Source organism: Bos indicus, chromosome 16, assembly GCF_029378745.1.
Source record: "Bos indicus isolate NIAB-ARS_2022 breed Sahiwal x Tharparkar chromosome 16, NIAB-ARS_B.indTharparkar_mat_pri_1.0, whole genome shotgun sequence".
Classification (NCBI taxonomy): Eukaryota; Metazoa; Chordata; class Mammalia; order Artiodactyla; family Bovidae; genus Bos; species Bos indicus.
The window spans coordinates 81,027,066-81,043,052 of record NC_091775.1 but is presented as its reverse complement, the minus strand read 5'-3'; the positions used below and the strand labels follow the sequence as shown (position 1 = coordinate 81,043,052).

General features: G+C 51.2%; 1 protein-coding gene and 1 non-coding gene across 8 annotated transcripts in view; one reads left to right on the top strand and one right to left on the bottom strand.

The window, feature by feature from the left end:
• PPP1R12B (protein phosphatase 1 regulatory subunit 12B) overlaps positions 1–15,987 on the top strand; it is a 170,588-nt gene that overhangs the window by 22,669 nt on the left and 131,932 nt on the right. The gene's annotated exons all lie outside the window — the stretch shown is intronic.
• LOC139176573 (U2 spliceosomal RNA) lies at positions 10,804–10,994 on the bottom strand. The gene has a single exon (XR_011561034.1). It is a non-coding gene; the product is annotated as a U2 spliceosomal RNA (small nuclear RNA).

Below are 15,987 nucleotides of genomic sequence, written 5' to 3'. Positions count from 1 at the left end.
GTCTTCTGCGGTGCCCCTGCCCGTCTGCTGGTGTGGTATAGTCCCTAAGTTGTATCTGGCTCTGTGTCCCCACGGTATGTAGCCTGCCAGGCTCGTCTCCATGGGATTCTTCAGGCAAAGATACGGGAGTGGGTTGCCATGCCTGCCTCCAGGGAGCTTCCTGACCAGGGCTCAGACCCGAGTCTCCTGCCCCGGCAGGCAGGTTCTTCACTGCTGAGCCACCATGGACGCCCTTTCTGCCCTCTGCACCTGCAGAGTCCTCCTGGCCTTCAGGGCTTAGCTCAGACGTCACTGCCTCTGAGACAGCGACCCTGTTAAAATTCATTCTTCCTTCTGTCCTGTTCTCACGGCATCCTGCTCTTGATGTGGCTTTGGCAGCCGTGTGAGACGCCGTCTCCCGCAGCTTCAGGCCTGCCATGTCTTGGGCTAGGCCCTGAGCCCCTGCTTGCAGAGCTCTCTCAACCATCCTTTCTCCTTAGTGTCCAGCACACTGCTGGGAAAAAATGAGTCTGTTCCCATGCAGGTTCTCGAGGCAGGTGGGCTCTCAGACCGGGGCTGCCCTTGGGGAGCTGCATGTTGAGGAAGGGAGCGGGGAGCACCTGAGGGGGAAGCCAAGGGCCAGCTGGTGTCTTGTGGAAGCTGAAGAAGGACAGGGAGGTTCTTCAGCTGTCCCCTCATCCACCAGCATTTAACCACATGTTTACTGAGCATCACTGCATGTCACAAGGGCTTCCCTGGTGGCTCAGCGGAAAAGAATCTTCTGCAGTGCAGGGGACATGGGTTCAATCCTTGGGTCGGGAAGATCCCCTAGAGAAGGAAGCAGCAACCTACTCCAGTATTCCTGCCTGGGAAGCCCATGGACAGAGGAGCCTGGCAGGCCACAGTCCACAGGGTCGCATAGAGTCGAACACGACTGAGTGACTAAAAAACAACACTGCCCATCATGCACTGTCCTAGGTAAGAGGAATATCACGTGATGCAGAGTACTCCGGAGTGTGCTTCTGTCTAAAACAGACAGGAAAGTCAAAACCCTGAAAGCAGGGTTGATCCCAGGTCTCCGCAGTGGGTCTTAGCCACGCGACCGCCAGGGACGTCCCCACATGTTTTCATTTTAAACAATGGAAAAAAATGTAGCTTAGGACTGACGCTCAATCAGCACCCAAATGCACGCATTCAGTCACTGTAAGTTCTGCTCAGCTACGCGGGTGAAGACGTGGAGGCGCTTCACAGGCTGCGCATCGCATCTCTCTCCGAGCGTCGCGCGTGGCAGGCAGAGCTGCTGCCGCCCCGGTGGTTCCAATACGACCTGTAAACGAAGGGGAGAGCGTGCTTCTCACGGTGTCTGTGAGCACCGTTGGCCTTGGGGGTCACCGTCCCTGTTTCCCACCCGGGGAGTGGACAGCAGAGCCCGGCCAGGTCTTGCGCTCAGCATCGCCCGTCCCCCGCTCAGCCCTGGCCCTGTCTCTCTCCATGGCACCGGCAGAGGTGGTCTCTGCTCCTCTGTAACCTGTGTGCTTACGATTTATTCCAAGACTTCTCCTGGCTGCTGTTTCTCTGAATCTGAGTGCATCCCTTTGAAGACCTCTGCTCCACAGGAATGATTACGCACATTCCTTTTGACTATGAATTCTCCTTATTTGAGTCATATTTGCTCTGTTCTAACACTGGAAGGACTAAGGTCTGAAGTGTCTGCGATGTCACCTTTAAGTCACTGCTCCATCTTCCACCAGGGTTCACATGGTCGCTTAGAGTAACTGGACTGCACAGATGGCACTGGCGTTGGTGAAGCGAGTCCTTGCTCTACTCCTGACTGGCTGTGTTCTCTGTCTCACAGATGCTGACGCAAACCTGCATCTCCCTCTTTCTGAAGACCTGACCTGTCTAGTTGTTCTTTCTGTTGTTGTTTGGTTTTGGTGGCATCTTTATTTATTATTTAATAGTGATATAGATAAAGTTTAAATCTTATTGATCCCTTGAATTTTTTTAGACTCATTTCTTTATGTAGAGATAGTTATACAACAAAATGAAATTGGTCGTATTTTTAAACTGTGGGCTAGCACATCCTGTTACCGTTTGAATTTTGGGGAGGAGGAAGCCGTTTCTTTTTAGGCGTCTTCCTCATTAAACTGAGAAGCTTGTGCCGCGTCGTGTGTGCGCAGCGTTTCCCCTTTCTGGCTGGCTGCACGCTCGCTCGTGGTGTGAGCACACAGACGGCGGAGACAGCGGCAGACGCTGCCCTGGCTGCTGTGTTGCTGTTACAGTGACGGCTGCTTTGAGCAGACTTTGGTGATTTCTGTGTTGGGCTGCACTGGGTCTCGGGCGCTGTGAGTCTCTCCGGGGGCCGTGAGGGAGGTTCTTGTCGCTCCACGTCCTGCGCACCAGCTGCCTCGGGTTCTTTACAGCACTGACTCCTCGGACCGCGGCCGAGAAGGTTCCCGAGTCCGTCACTTGCGTTCTCAGTGCAGCTCTGCGGAGCGCTTTTGTGGGCAGCTGTCGGTTCTGCTGCGTGGGTTTCTTCGTGATTAGTTGTCAGATCTCAGGACCAGGTGGCGCATCGCCTGATATTTGGGGTTTGCGCGTGCCTGCCGTCGCATCAGGCTTGTGGGAGTCGAGCGGGACTGGACGTGCCTGTTGCAGGATCTCCTCTCCCCCGTCACACGGGCCGGGTCTCAGCGGTTTGTGTCTGCAGGGCCCCGTCTGTGTCTCTTCTGGGCCCAGTACTCCTTCCCTGTGGTGGCTGCTCTGTGGGAGAAGAGAAACCTTGGATCCTTCAAGTGTATTTTCTGTTTCAATCATACTAATTGCCACCTTTCCCTCTGGTTAGTGTTGTGATAGTTTAAATGATTGTTCCAAGAGCCTTTTTTTTTTTTTTTTAATACAGAGAGACTTTATTCAAAAGGATTGTTGCAGGGGAGGAAGGGACTCTGCAGATAGGGGGAGGGGGTTTTGCAGTAGGGAGAATCCTGGCTCTGCTATCCGGGAGCCCAGGACCTGTTATTCATAGTATTATTCATGACTGACTTCAGAAATGTGCCTGTAAACCTGAGTACTTTAATGAGTTCCTCTGTATTTAGTGTGTTCCATTGACCCTCTTTGTGGGAAAAATCAAGGCACTGAATAGTTAATAATTGGCTTAAGTGCTATTTTATCAAACACCTTGACAAAGTGCTTTTTGTTTTTCAAGGTGGTATATTTATCTTGAGATTTCCCAGGTGGCTCAGTGGTAAAGAACCCGCCTGCCAATACAGGAGACCGGCAGGAGCCTTGAGTTCCATCCCTGGGTCGGGAGGATTCCCCGGAGGAGGAGATGGCAGTCCACTCCAGTATTCTTGCCTGGGAAATCCATGGACGGAGGAGCCTGGCGAGCTGCGGTCCATGGGGTCACGAAGAGTTGGAGACCGAGAGACATCTCACTGCCATTTGCTTTTTGTAACGTGCTGGTCTGCATGAGGGCCATTTTCATGAGGACCTACTGAGATATATCTTTGCCTAAGGCCTTTTTTAAAAAAAAAAAAAAAGGCATGAAGAATTGAAATTGAGTCCAGGGAGAAGAATGTTTTAGGGACATTCGAGGCCAGTGCACAGAGTCTGTTGACTGAGAGAGTGGAGCGGTGATGTCTGGGTCTGCATGCAGTTGCTGGTTTTCCCTCGGACTTCTTGGTGCTTGCTCTGGTCTTTCCGCTGCCCTCTTGGCTGACCTGGGGAAATCACTGTGCCCTTGGCCTTTACCACAGCCCTGGGAAACAGATGCTTTAAGTAACTGTAAGGTCTTGAGTTAAAGAGCTGTCAACCATGTCAGTGTGGCATATTGACGAGTAAAGTTGCTGGTGCTCTGGGAAGTAGGGTGGGCCATACTGTTTACATAGGCTGTCTCACTGAGTGTATAAAAATATGTTCAGAGCAGGAAAGGTGAAACTTGGTTTCAAAAAGATGAAGGGTTTCTTTCTGCTTGTTCTTAGTTACATAAAGACTTTGACACTCTAAAATGCCCTAATCAAAATTTCTGTGAAAATCTGGCAAGATCATTCTGAGGTTTATCTGAAAGAATCAATCAGAATGTGTTCAGAAGTAGCCAAGGGACTTCCCGGGCAGTCCAGTGGTTAAGATTCCAGGCTTCCACTGCGAGGGGTGTGGGTTCAGTCCCTGGTTGGGGAACTAATGCCCCACAAGCTCAGTGTGTGGCAGAAAAAGAGGAAGAGCCAAGGAAAACCCCAGAGCCCACTGAGCTGGGTCTTGCCCACCAGGTGCCAAAGCCTAGCACCGTTGTGGTTGTTCAGTCGCCTGGTCACGTCCAGCTCTTTGCGACCCAGCAGACTGCAGCACGCCAGGCCTCCTGTCCCTCACCATCTCGCGGAGTTTGCCCAAGTTCGTGTTCATTGCATCGGTGATGCCATCCTGCCATCTCATCCTCTGACACCTTCTTCTTCTGCCCTCAATCTTTCTCAGCATCAGGGTCTTTTCCCATGAGTTGGCTGTTGGCATCAGATGACCAAAATACTGGAGCTTCAGCATCAGTCCTTCCAGTGAATATTCATGGTTGATCTCCCTTAAGGTTGACTGGTTTGATCTCCTTGCTGTCCGAGGGACTCTCAGAAGTCTTCTCCACCGCCACAGTTCAGAGGCATCAATTCTTTGGCCTTCTTTACAGTCCAGCTCTCACAACCATATGTGACCACTGGGAAGTCCGTAGCCTGACCATACGGACCTTTGTCGGCAGAGTCGCGTCTCTGCTTTTCAACAGTGTCTAGGTTTGTGATCGCTTTCCTGCCAAGAACAGTCGTCTTCTGATTTCCTGGCTGCAGTCACCGTCCACAGTGATTTTGGGGCCCAAGAAGAGGAAAGCCGTCACTGCTTCCACCTTTTCCCCTTCTGTTTGCCATGCAGTAATGGGGCCGATGCCATGATCTTAGTTTTTTTTTTTAATATTTTAGTCGTAAGCCGGCTTTCTCTCTCCTCCTTCACCCTCATCAGGAGGCTCTTTAGTTCCTCTTTGCTTTCTGCCATTGGAGTGGTATCACCCGAATATCTCAGGTTGTTGATGTTTCTCCCGCCTTTCTTGATTCTGGATGAGCCTATAACTCATCCAGCCCGATGTTGCCCGCGATGTGCTCAGCATGTAGGTGAAACAAACAGGCTGACAGCAGACAGCAATGTCGGACTCCTTTCTTGATCTTGAACCAATCAGTTGTTCCATCAGTTCAGTTCAGTCACTCCGTCATGTCCGATGACTTTGTATAGTTGATGAAACAAGAGACAGGTAGATGTCTTTCTGAAATTCCCTTGCTTTCTCTATAATCCAGCGAACGCTGGCAATTTGATCTCTAGTTCCTCTTCCTTTTCTAAATCCAACTTGGACATCTGCAAGTTCTTGGTGCCCATAATGCTGAAGCCTAGCATGCAAGATTTTAAGCATGGGAGATGAGTGCAATTACCTGGCGGTTGGCACATTCTTTGGTACTACCCTTCTTGGGAATTGGGGTGAGGATTGGCATTTTCCAGTCCTGTGGCCACAGCTGGGTCTTGCAGATTTGCTAACGTGCTGAATGCAAGACCTTGGTGTGGCGTCCTCCTCTAGGATCTGAATAGTTCTGTGGGGATTTTGCCGCATCCAGTAGCTTTATTAGCAGCAGTGCTTCTTCAGGCCCACTTGACTTCGCACTCCAGCATGTTTGGCTTTGGGTGGCTAACCACACCACTGTAGTACTCTGGTTCATTAAAATCTTTTTCAATACAGTTCTTCCCTGTAGTCTTTCCAGCTCTTCTGATCTCTTCAGCATCTACTAGGTCTCTACCATTTTATCCTTTATTGTGCCCGTCTTTGGGCGAAATGCTCCCTTGATGTTGCCAAGTTCCTGAAGAGATCTCTAGTCTTTCCCCTTGTGCTGTTTTCTTCTATCGTTAAACGCTGTTCACTGAAGAAGGCCACCTTGTCTCTTCTAGCTTTGAAGCTCTGCGTTTAATTGGATGTGCCGTTCCCTCTCTCCCTTGCTTTCCCTTCCCCTCTCCCTTGCTGCTCTACATTCTTCCACTGTTCGTGAAGCCTCCTCGGATGACTGCTTTGCCTCTCGCGTCCCTTTTCTTTGGGTGGTTTTGCTTGCCACCTCGTGTGCTGCGGACCTCTGTCCATAGTTCTTCAGGCGTGCTGTCAGCCAGCTGGTCCCGTGGGTCCATTCGTCTCCTCTACTGGGAATTCATACAAGATTTAAGTCATGCCTGGCTGGCCTAGTGTTTTTCCTGGTTTTCTTTAGTTTAAGCCTGAATCTTGCTATGAGAAGCTGAGGATCTGAGACACAGTCAGCTCCAGGTCTTGTTTTTGCTGACTGTGTACATCTTTTCCATCTTTGGCTACAAAAATGTAATCGGTTTGATTTCGGTTTTGACCATTTGGTGATGTCCGTGTGTAAAGTTGTCTCTTGTGTTGTTGAAAAAGAGTATTTACCTGTAGTAAAGTCATTAATTTCAATAGTATTGATACAGGAAAAGATATAGATCAATGAAAGAAATAGAGGTTCCAGAAATACAAATGGGAATTTAATTTTGATGAAGATGGCTTTTCAAATTAATAGGACAGAAATGGACTGATTAATCAGTGGTGTTAGAGGACAGTTCTCTAGCTGGTGGGAAAAAGTTAGAGCCCATAAATCTCAGCATCCGCAAAATAAGTTCCAAAGAATCAAAGATCCAGTCAGAGAATGGATCCAGGATCCACCATGTGGATCCACGTGTCCATGTAAGACGAGGAATCTGAAATATGACAAAACGAACCTAGCTACGAAACAGAAGCAGGCTCACGGACGCAGAGACGAGGCTTGTGCCTGCCCAGGGGGAGGGGCTGGGCAGCGACGCAGCGTGTACTCAACACACAAGCATAGTCGTTGTTAGGAGGACATACAGGTGAATGTTTTTATAACCAGGAATAGAGGACGGGGTGGGAGTGAAAAGGCTTCCTAAAGAAAACAAAACTCAGAGCTCCTGTAAGACAAGACATTATACAAAAGTTGAAAGATGGACAGCAGACTAGGAAGGAGGTTTATGATCCGAGGATCAGGGCAATGAATTCTTCATAAAAGCAGTTTAAAATTTTTAAATTTTATTTATTTGAATTATAGTTGATTTACAATGTGTTAATATCTACTGTTCAGCAAAGTGATTCAGATATATACACACACACACACACAGACACGTTCTTTTTTTTAAATACCCTTTTTCATTATGGTTTATGGTAGGATATTGAGCTTCTCAGGTGGCTCAGTAGTTAAGGATCCGCCTGCCAAGGCAGGAGACTTGGGTGTGATCCCTGGGTCGGAAAGATCACCTCCAGAAGGAAATGGCAACCCCACTCCAGTATTCTTGCTGGGAGAATCCCTTGGACAGAGGAGCCTGGCAGGCTACAGTCCACAGGGTCGGGGGATCACAGAGAGTCAGACACAGCTTAGCGACTAGGCGTGCGCCTCAGGACGCGTACTTCCCTGCGCTGTACAGCCCACCTGCTGGGTATCCATGCTGTGCACAGAAACTCATGTCTGCTGACCTCCAGCTCCCACTCAAACCCTCCCCCGGCCCCTCCCCTTGGCGACCACCGATCTGCTCTCTGTCTGTGAGTCCGTCTCTGTTTTGGAGACATGCTCATTTTGGTCATCTTTCAGATTCCAGATGTTAGTGATACGGTATTTGTCTTCCTCTCTCTGACTTACGTAGTATAATAGTCTCTAGGCCCATCCATGCTGCTCCAGACATCATTGTTTCGTTTTTTATGGCTGAATAATACTGCACTGACGCACGTGCCGCCTCTCTACCCGTTCATCTGCCGACAGACATGGAGGTGTTCTCCTGCCTCGGCTGTTGTGAATAGCCCCACTGTGGGGGTGCATGTGTCTTTTTGAATCCGAGTTCATGCAAACAATTTTTAAGAATTTAATTATCCAAAAGAAAAATGAAGAAAGGCTATGAATGGGCATCTGTTTTTTTGGGTGGAAAATATGTGGCATAAAACCCATACGGAATTGCCAGGGACCCAGAATTGCTGAACAGTCGTGAAAAGGAGTAAGGTAGGAGGCCTCACTGCCTGGTCAGAACCGACCTCAGAGCAGTGCTGATCGAGACAGCGTGGTTTTGGCACAAAGGTGGACATACAAGTCAGTGAGATAGAATTGAGAGTTCAGAAAGAAATTCACCAACTGATTTTTTACGAAGGTTCCAAGACCACTCAGTAAGGAAATCATTTTTTTCAGCGAATGGGGCTACAGCAGTTGTGTCGTCCCATGCCAAAGAGGGAGGTTGGACCTTTACCTCGTCCTGTATACAGAAATTAACTCAACATAGACCACAGACCTGAGTGCAAACGCTAAAACTTTTAGAAGAAAACATAGCAGTAATATTTTCCATGACCTTGGACTTGGTAAAGGATTCTTAGATATGACACCACAAGCATGATGGGGGGAAAAAAAGAAAAGATAGTTTGAACTCATTGAAATTAGAATGTAGAGAAGCTGGAACTGTCACACCCTGGAGGGGATATAAGATGGTAAAGCAGCTTTGGAAAACAGCCTGGCAGTCCCTCAAACAGTTACGTGTGGTGTTACCCTATGACCCAGCAGTCCCACCCCAGGTAATACGTGCACTCAAAGTAGATGGAAGACGTTCCCGTAAAAACCTGAACACAGATGTTTACAGCAGCATTGTTCGTGATAGCCAAAAGGTTGGAGACAACCCAGATGGCCGTCAGCTTATGACTGGATGACCAGAATGTGGTGTGTCCAGATGCTGCTAAGTCACTTCAGTCGTGTCCGACTCCGTGCGACCCCATAGATGGCAGCCCACCAGGCTCTCAGTCCCTGGGATTCTCCAGGCGAGAACACTGGAGTGGGTTGCCATTTCCTTGTCCAGTGCATGACAGTGAAAAGTGAAAGTGAAGTCGCTCAGTCGTGTCCGACTCTTCACGATCCCATGGACTGCAGCCTACCAGGCTCCTCTGTCCATGGGATTTTCCAGACAAGAGTACTGGAGTGGGGTGCTATGAAGTCCTGGGGCTTATCTGGAGGTCCAGTGGTTAGGAATCCACCTTCCAAAGCAGGGAACTTGGGTTTGATCCCTGGCTGAGGAGCCAAGATCCCACACGGGCAGCTAAGCCCACACACCACAAGTAGAGAAGCCAGAGACTCAGAAGCTACCGAGTCCACGCACTCTAGACCCCGAGAGCCACAGCAGATGAATGTCGGCTTGAGTGCAGCCAAATAAATAAGGAAAGGAGTGAAGTACTGATACACGCTATAGCTTTGGATGAACCTTGAGAATGTGCGTGAAAGATGTCACAGAAGCCTGCATACTGTATGATCCGTTCATATGAGGGCCCAGACAGGGAATCAGCCAGCATGAGAAGTAGAGGAGTGGTTACCTAGGGCTGGGGAAGGGGGCTCACAGGTGGGCTTTCTTTTTGAGGAGACAGAAATTTTCTAAAATTGACCATGGTGATGGATTCACTCGGACTGTACTAAAAAAGAGAAACTAACACTGAAGAGCAAGCATACCACGGAATTATGTACTTTAGTGGGCACGTTACGTGGTGTGTGTCTCAGTAAAGCAGTTTTAAAATCTTAAAAACTGAGAAACTGCCCACTTTGATTATTAATCAGGAAAAGGCACACTGAAACGATGTTTTTGTTCAGAACCTTAACGTAAGTGTAAACACTGGCTCTGTCAGGTGTGGCTGTGGGCGTGGAATTGGGACACGGGGCTCTTACACTCTTGTGAACGGGTGAAGCCTCTTCAGAGGCCGATCGGCGAAATTCATAAAAGCGCGTGCAGATTATTTGGCCCCAGGTTTTCTTCACTTTTATTGGCACGTGTACTGAAAGATGTGTGCACGGAAGTTTTCTTCGTTTAAAGGTGATTCTGTTTATTTCTTCACTGGATCTTCCTCTGGGCGCAGCGAGCGGCTGGGTCAGGCTTCTCACCGCAGGGGCTCCTGCTGTGCGCACGGGCTCCAGGGCCTGAGGCTTCGGAGGGGACTCATGGGAGTTTCTGCTGTGGGCACAGGCTCCAGGGCCTGAGGCTTCAGGGGGGGACACGTGGGGGCTCCCGCTGTGGGCACAGGCTCCAGGGCCTGAGGCTTCAGAGGGGTGCGCCTGGACTCAGTTGCCCTGCAGCCTGTGGGATCTTCCTGGCTCAGGAAGTGAACCCGTGTCTCCAGCGTTGGCAGGCAGATTCTTTACCGCTGAGCCACCAGGGAAGCTCCAGAAGTGTTTGTGTTCTGGTTTTTGTTAATATTTGTTCATGTATCTTTGCTGGATTTCAGTTGCAGCATGTGGGATCTAATTCCCTGACGAGGGACTAAACCCCGGCCTCCGGTATTGGGAGAGCAGAGTCTTAGCCACTGGGCCACCAGGGAAGTCCCCGGACGTGTTTTTTAGTTTGTTGTTTATGAAGGAAAACTTACAGCAAACCTAAATTTATATGAAGAGGGGAAGGGTTACGTAAATTATAATATATTGATATATTCGTAGTGTGGCAGTCTTTCGCAGTTGTGAACAAAGGATAGACTTGGATAGACGTGCAGTTACGTGGAAGGTGTGAAAATATTGGGGAAGACAAGCCGTAGGGCAGCTAAGCTCGTGTGCCGTAACTCCTGGGCGCCACGCCGCCGGAGCCTGCTCACCCAGAGCCTGTGCTCCCAGCACAAGCCTCCCGTGCCCCGTGGAGCGCAGCGAGCCTGAGCACAGCAACCAAAAGAAGTTTTTAGTGAGAGAAATACAAATAATATATCCCTATTTGTGTTTTTATTTTTTTTTTTTCCTTTCTTTTTTTCTTTTGTGCACCGTTCCTGGACGTACTGCAATACCGGGTCGATGCGTGGAGTGGACGGAGCAAGCTCCTATTCCAACTCCTAATCCCAAAAATCCATTTAATATATTGTCCTCGGATAGAGGATGTATCAAATATTAAACTGATAAGAACAGATACTACACTTGATCTTAGCCAAAAGGCCGAGAAGCGATTCTATTTGTGTTTTTAAAAGCCTAAAAGATGTGTAAAAAACTGTCCGTGTAGAGGTGCATGTGTCTAGCCCGCACTTTAGGAGGATGCACACCAGGCTGTGGGGGTCACTGGTTCTGTGCAGTTTGCCGCTGTCGTTCAGTCGCTCAGTCGTGCCCGACTCGTTGCGACCCCCTGGACTGCAGCACGTCAGGCCTCCCTGTCCTTCACTGTCTCCTGGAGCTTGCTCAAACTCATGAGTCCGTGATGCCATCCAACCATCCCATCCTCTGCTGCGCTCTCCTCCTGCCTTCAGTCTTCCCCAGCATCAGGGTCTTTTCAAGTGAGTCAGTTCTTCTCATCAGGTGGCCTAAGTATTAGAGCTTCAGCATCAGTCCTTCCAATGAAAATTCAGGGTTGATTTCCTTTAGAATGGACTGGTTTGATCTCCTTGCAGGCCGGGGGACTCTCAAGAGTCTTCTCCAGCTCCGTTAATTCAAAAGTAATCTGAGAGTTGGACTAGGGCCATGTTCCCTAAATTATTGTGGTGGATGGTTTCAGGAAAAAGAACTTTACATTTAAAAAAATTTTTAGTAGTTTCTCTTTTATCCCCAGTAGTGAATTTATATTATTAGCAAAATTGATTATCCTTAGAAAACTGAAAAATAGAGTTACCGTATGATCCAGCAGTCCTCCTCTCCTGGGCATGTATCAGACAGAACTATGATTCAAGGAGTTACATGCGTCCCAGTGTTCACTGCAGCGCTGTTTGCAGCAGCCAAGACATGGAGACACCCTGAGCGCCGTCAGCAGATGCCGCGCCGAGGCCCTGCTGCACAGCCGGCGTCCCGGCCCCGAGGGCGCTGGTCAGCGTCCTGCGATGATGGAAATAATGTGAAGTGTATATACCTGCCTCACTGCGCTGTGTGCCAGAGACCAGGCGTGTGTATCAGCAGTGCTTCAGCCGATCTGTTCATGAAAGCACCTGTGTAGACCCTGCCTCTCGGCTGTGGAGCCTCAGTTCCCGGACCAGGAACTGGACCTGGGCCACCGCAGTGAAGCGCTGCGTCCTGACCGCTGGGCGGCTGGGCGCGTCCTTCCCCACCTCCACACCGGTGCCCCTTCAGGACCCCTCCTCTGGCCTCGCTGTACCTGCTTCCCTCGGGCAGCAGCGAGGCTCTTCCTGCTGGCAGTCGGGCGTCTGTTCTCACCCTCGGACGCAGTCCCCACGACCCCATTCCTGTCTTCAAAGCCGCAGGCCCTCCCTGCTGCCTCAGGGGCGGCCTCCACTGCTGCGCTCCACCCTGCCCGCCTGTCTGAGCACTTCGGTCCAGCAGGTGAAGCCGTGTGCCCGTGTTCATGTGGGCCCCACCCCCAACGGAGCGCAGACTGGCCAGACTCCTCACCGTTCCAGAAAACTGGTTTTGCTCCTCTCCTCTAGACCCTTGTGTGTCCTGCTCCCTTTCTTCTAATTGGGCTTCCCTGGTGGCTCAGCTGGTAAAGAATCCACCTGCAGTGCAGGAGGCCTGGACTCGATCCAGGGGTTGGGAAGATCCCCTGGAGAAGGGAAAGGCTGCCCACCCCAATTCTCTGGCCTGGAGAACGCCATGGACTGTATAGTCCATTGGGTCCCAAAGAGTCGGACACGACTGAGTGACTTTCACTTCACTTTCTTCTGATTCTCTTTATGCCTCTGTTTTCATCTGGTGACTCCTTCTCCTTTATAACAGGGGTGAATAACATCCATTTTGGGAGGTGCTTCCCATGACCCCCAGAGTTCATGATGTCTGTCCTCTGACACTGTACTTAGCTCTTTTGTTACTTTAGACTCTCACTCCTGTGACGTGTATATTTGAATGACTGTTCTACCACTAAATGGTAAAGTCTTACTCGTTTTTGATTCCTCCCTGTTTTCCAAAGGACGGTGTCTGGCATAATGTTGGCCTCAGAAAATGTTCCCAGGGTGTGACAGCACCTCACACCCTGGACAGGTCGCTAGGAAGAGTCTAACCTGTTCTTCGGTGATGCGTGTCAGTGCTGGATATGTCTTCCCAGCTTCTCCTCTTGTGCTAACAGGGACTTGATGGCTTTCGACAGCTGGTGACCCTGTCTTGGCAAGACCCGGTCTGTGGCCCAGGGCCCCGTGAGCTGCTCTCTGTGTCTCCCGGTCCTCCGATCTCCTCTGTGCACCTCCTTCTCTTGTTAACGGCAGGGCTGCTGCTGTGGTCTGAGCTCACCCAGAGTTTATACCTCATTTCTGTCTATTTTAAATGCAGCGGATACTTTCTGCCTTTTCCTAGGGACTCAGCAAGTGTGGTGATATACAGAATGTGGTCACGGTAGCCGCTGCTGCTCACAGAGCATCTCATATGCTGGACACTCGGTGCCCTGTGGGCCTTCGCTTGTTTGAGACCCCTGACGCAGGCCCCACGGTCGGCGTGTGACCCCTGACCTGGGCCCCGAGTTCGGCGTGTGACCCCCTGACACGGGCCCTGTGGTCGGCGTGTGATCCATGATGTGGGCTCCGTGGTCGGTGTGTGACCCCTGACTCGGGCTCCGAGTTCAGTGTGTGACCCCTGACGCGGGCTCTGCCGTCGGCGTGTGATCCATGACGCGGGCTCTGCGGTCAGCGTGTGACCCATGACGTGGGCTCCGAGTTCGGTGTGTGACCCCTGACGCAGGCTCTGTGGTCGGCGTGTGATCCATGACGCGGGCTCCGTGGTCGGTGTGACCCCTGACACGTGCACCCTTGGTCTGAGAGAAGCGCTCGCCTGGGATTTGCCAGTTACTCGGCCTCACTCGCGGTCCCTCGGTGTTAGGACCCTCCGTGCATGACAGGGTTGAGGTTTGGAGACTGGACTACGAAACTTCTATCTGAGACGAATCATGGGCTTTGAGAAAATGCTGCGTTCATCTTCCAGGCCCTTCATCTTCTTCTTGACTTTTCAAAAACCCGCCTCGATGACAAGTTAGGGTCGCTGGGCACAGCCTTTGTATGTAGTACAGAAATTGCCACGTGATGCCTGTTTGACAGCTCAGTGGGCATTTCTTCATTTCAATGCCCAGGGACGGTGAGGGAGACCTTATTTGAAGGGTAAGGGTGGTGGCACTTCTAGGCGGTCCTGTTAGACCCCGAGTGAACATGTGTTTGAAATCAAAACAGTGTCAACCTCAGACAATAAGGTGCTTGCTCTTAACTGAAGGAAGGTTTCTCTGGCCGCAGATTATAGCCGGTTACAGCCTTGGGGACAGGATGCCAGTTTACTGAGAGCAAGAATCTTGGTCATGTGACACTGCATGGAAAATACTTGTGCTGCCTCTGTCGGCTCTCTCCCCTGAAAGGCCACAGATCTGTGTCCAGAGCCGGCCCGAGCGCTGAGCGCATCTTCAGATATAGTTCTCACCACTGGGGCCAAGCCACCCATGCCCGCAGCCCAGAGCCCTGAGCCAGGCTGGCGGTGCTGGGGCACCTGTTGCGTTGGACAGTCTGCCGTCGTGATCCCCGACAGGCAGGCTCTCTGTGGCCGCAGTGGACGCTTGACTCAGTCGTGGGTCAGGCGGTCTGAGCTACAGTAAAGTAGAGCCTTTTTGAAGGGCTTATCTGCTCAGGGTTTATCCAAATGTATTGAGGCCTGGGCCGCCTTGACTCCGCTCGAAGGCGTCTGATGGCATGCTGAGGCTGCCCTGCTGGAGCCCGGGGCCTGTGAGCTGAGCCGTGTCGGTGAAGCCTGGGGCCTGTGAGCTGAGCCGTGTCGGGTCCACAGCCTCGTGGTTCAGCCCTCCCACGTCCCCGCCCGCCATGGCCCCAGTCCTCAGGCGGTGCTTTCAGCAGCGCGTCTGACGAGAGCACATGGTCAGGCCTTTCAGGGCATTTGCTCTTTGGGCTGAAAATTGATTTTAAAACCTTCTGGTAAAATGCAGCTGTGTCTTAAGAAGTGGTGTAGTTGATTTCCTGACCATTTTCATCTGGCAGAGAAGCGGTGACTGGCTGCAGTGACCCCCGTTGGCACCAAGGGCGAGGTTGCCGCCGGTCCTTGCGGGGCTGATGCCTGCTCCATGTCAGGCGTGTCGGGGCCCTGTGGTCTGTAGCCAACCACCACGAGCTTGGTGGCTGGAAACAGCAGGAGCCTGTCCCCTCACGGCTCTCGAGGTGGGAGGCTGAAGCCTGAAGTCAGGGTGCGTTGGGGCCGCCCTGGCCCTGGAGCTCCAGGGAGAGGCTCTCCTCTAGTCTCCCAGCTCCTGGTGACGGCCAGCGTGCTCCAGGCTCTGCCCCAGGCACTCTGCCGCTCCTCTCCTGTCTTCGCCAGCTCTCCCCTGCCTGCTTGTCTACCTCTTAGCAGGACGCTGGTTGGATTTGGGGCCCCTCGGGTCATCCAGGACACTTCCGCACCTGGAGACCGTAACCTGCCTACACCCGCAGGGCCCCCGTGTTTGAGTCGGGTCCCCCTCCGGCTCCTGGGTTAGGAAGTGGACGCACCCCGCTAGGCTACCATTCCGCCGCTGCCCGGTGGATGGAGATGCGTGCCCAGCACAAGCCGTGCGGCGTCAGCATGCTGCCCTCAGTGGGGCCGGCCCACCCCAGGACGTGCCGTCTGCTCTCAGTGGGATGAGTCTGGAGAGGTCTTAGAGTCCAGGTAGCCAGGAGTCACCTGAATCTGTAGAAAATGGGAGTTTCTATGTGTTTGGGCGTTTGTTCTTTTCCACAGACGTCTGTTGGGGACCTGCTGGGTGCCAAGTGTGGTCCTGGTATTTGGGATCTATCAGTGAACAAATCTCCAGAGCGCCCTCCCTTGTGGGAGCTGCACTCTGGCTTTGCTGGTGGACTTGAGACTGCATGTAGGTGATTCCGGTGCTTGGTGATAAGCACTTGTGTGAAAGAAATTTGGCTCTTTGCTGTTATGTCCAGGCATTTAGGGTTTTCAGCATAAAGTAGACATTGCATAATTTTGGGAATTATATAAATTTTGAGTTATATAAACTATAAATTGTTATTACTGGGTTATGCAAGTTTGGAGG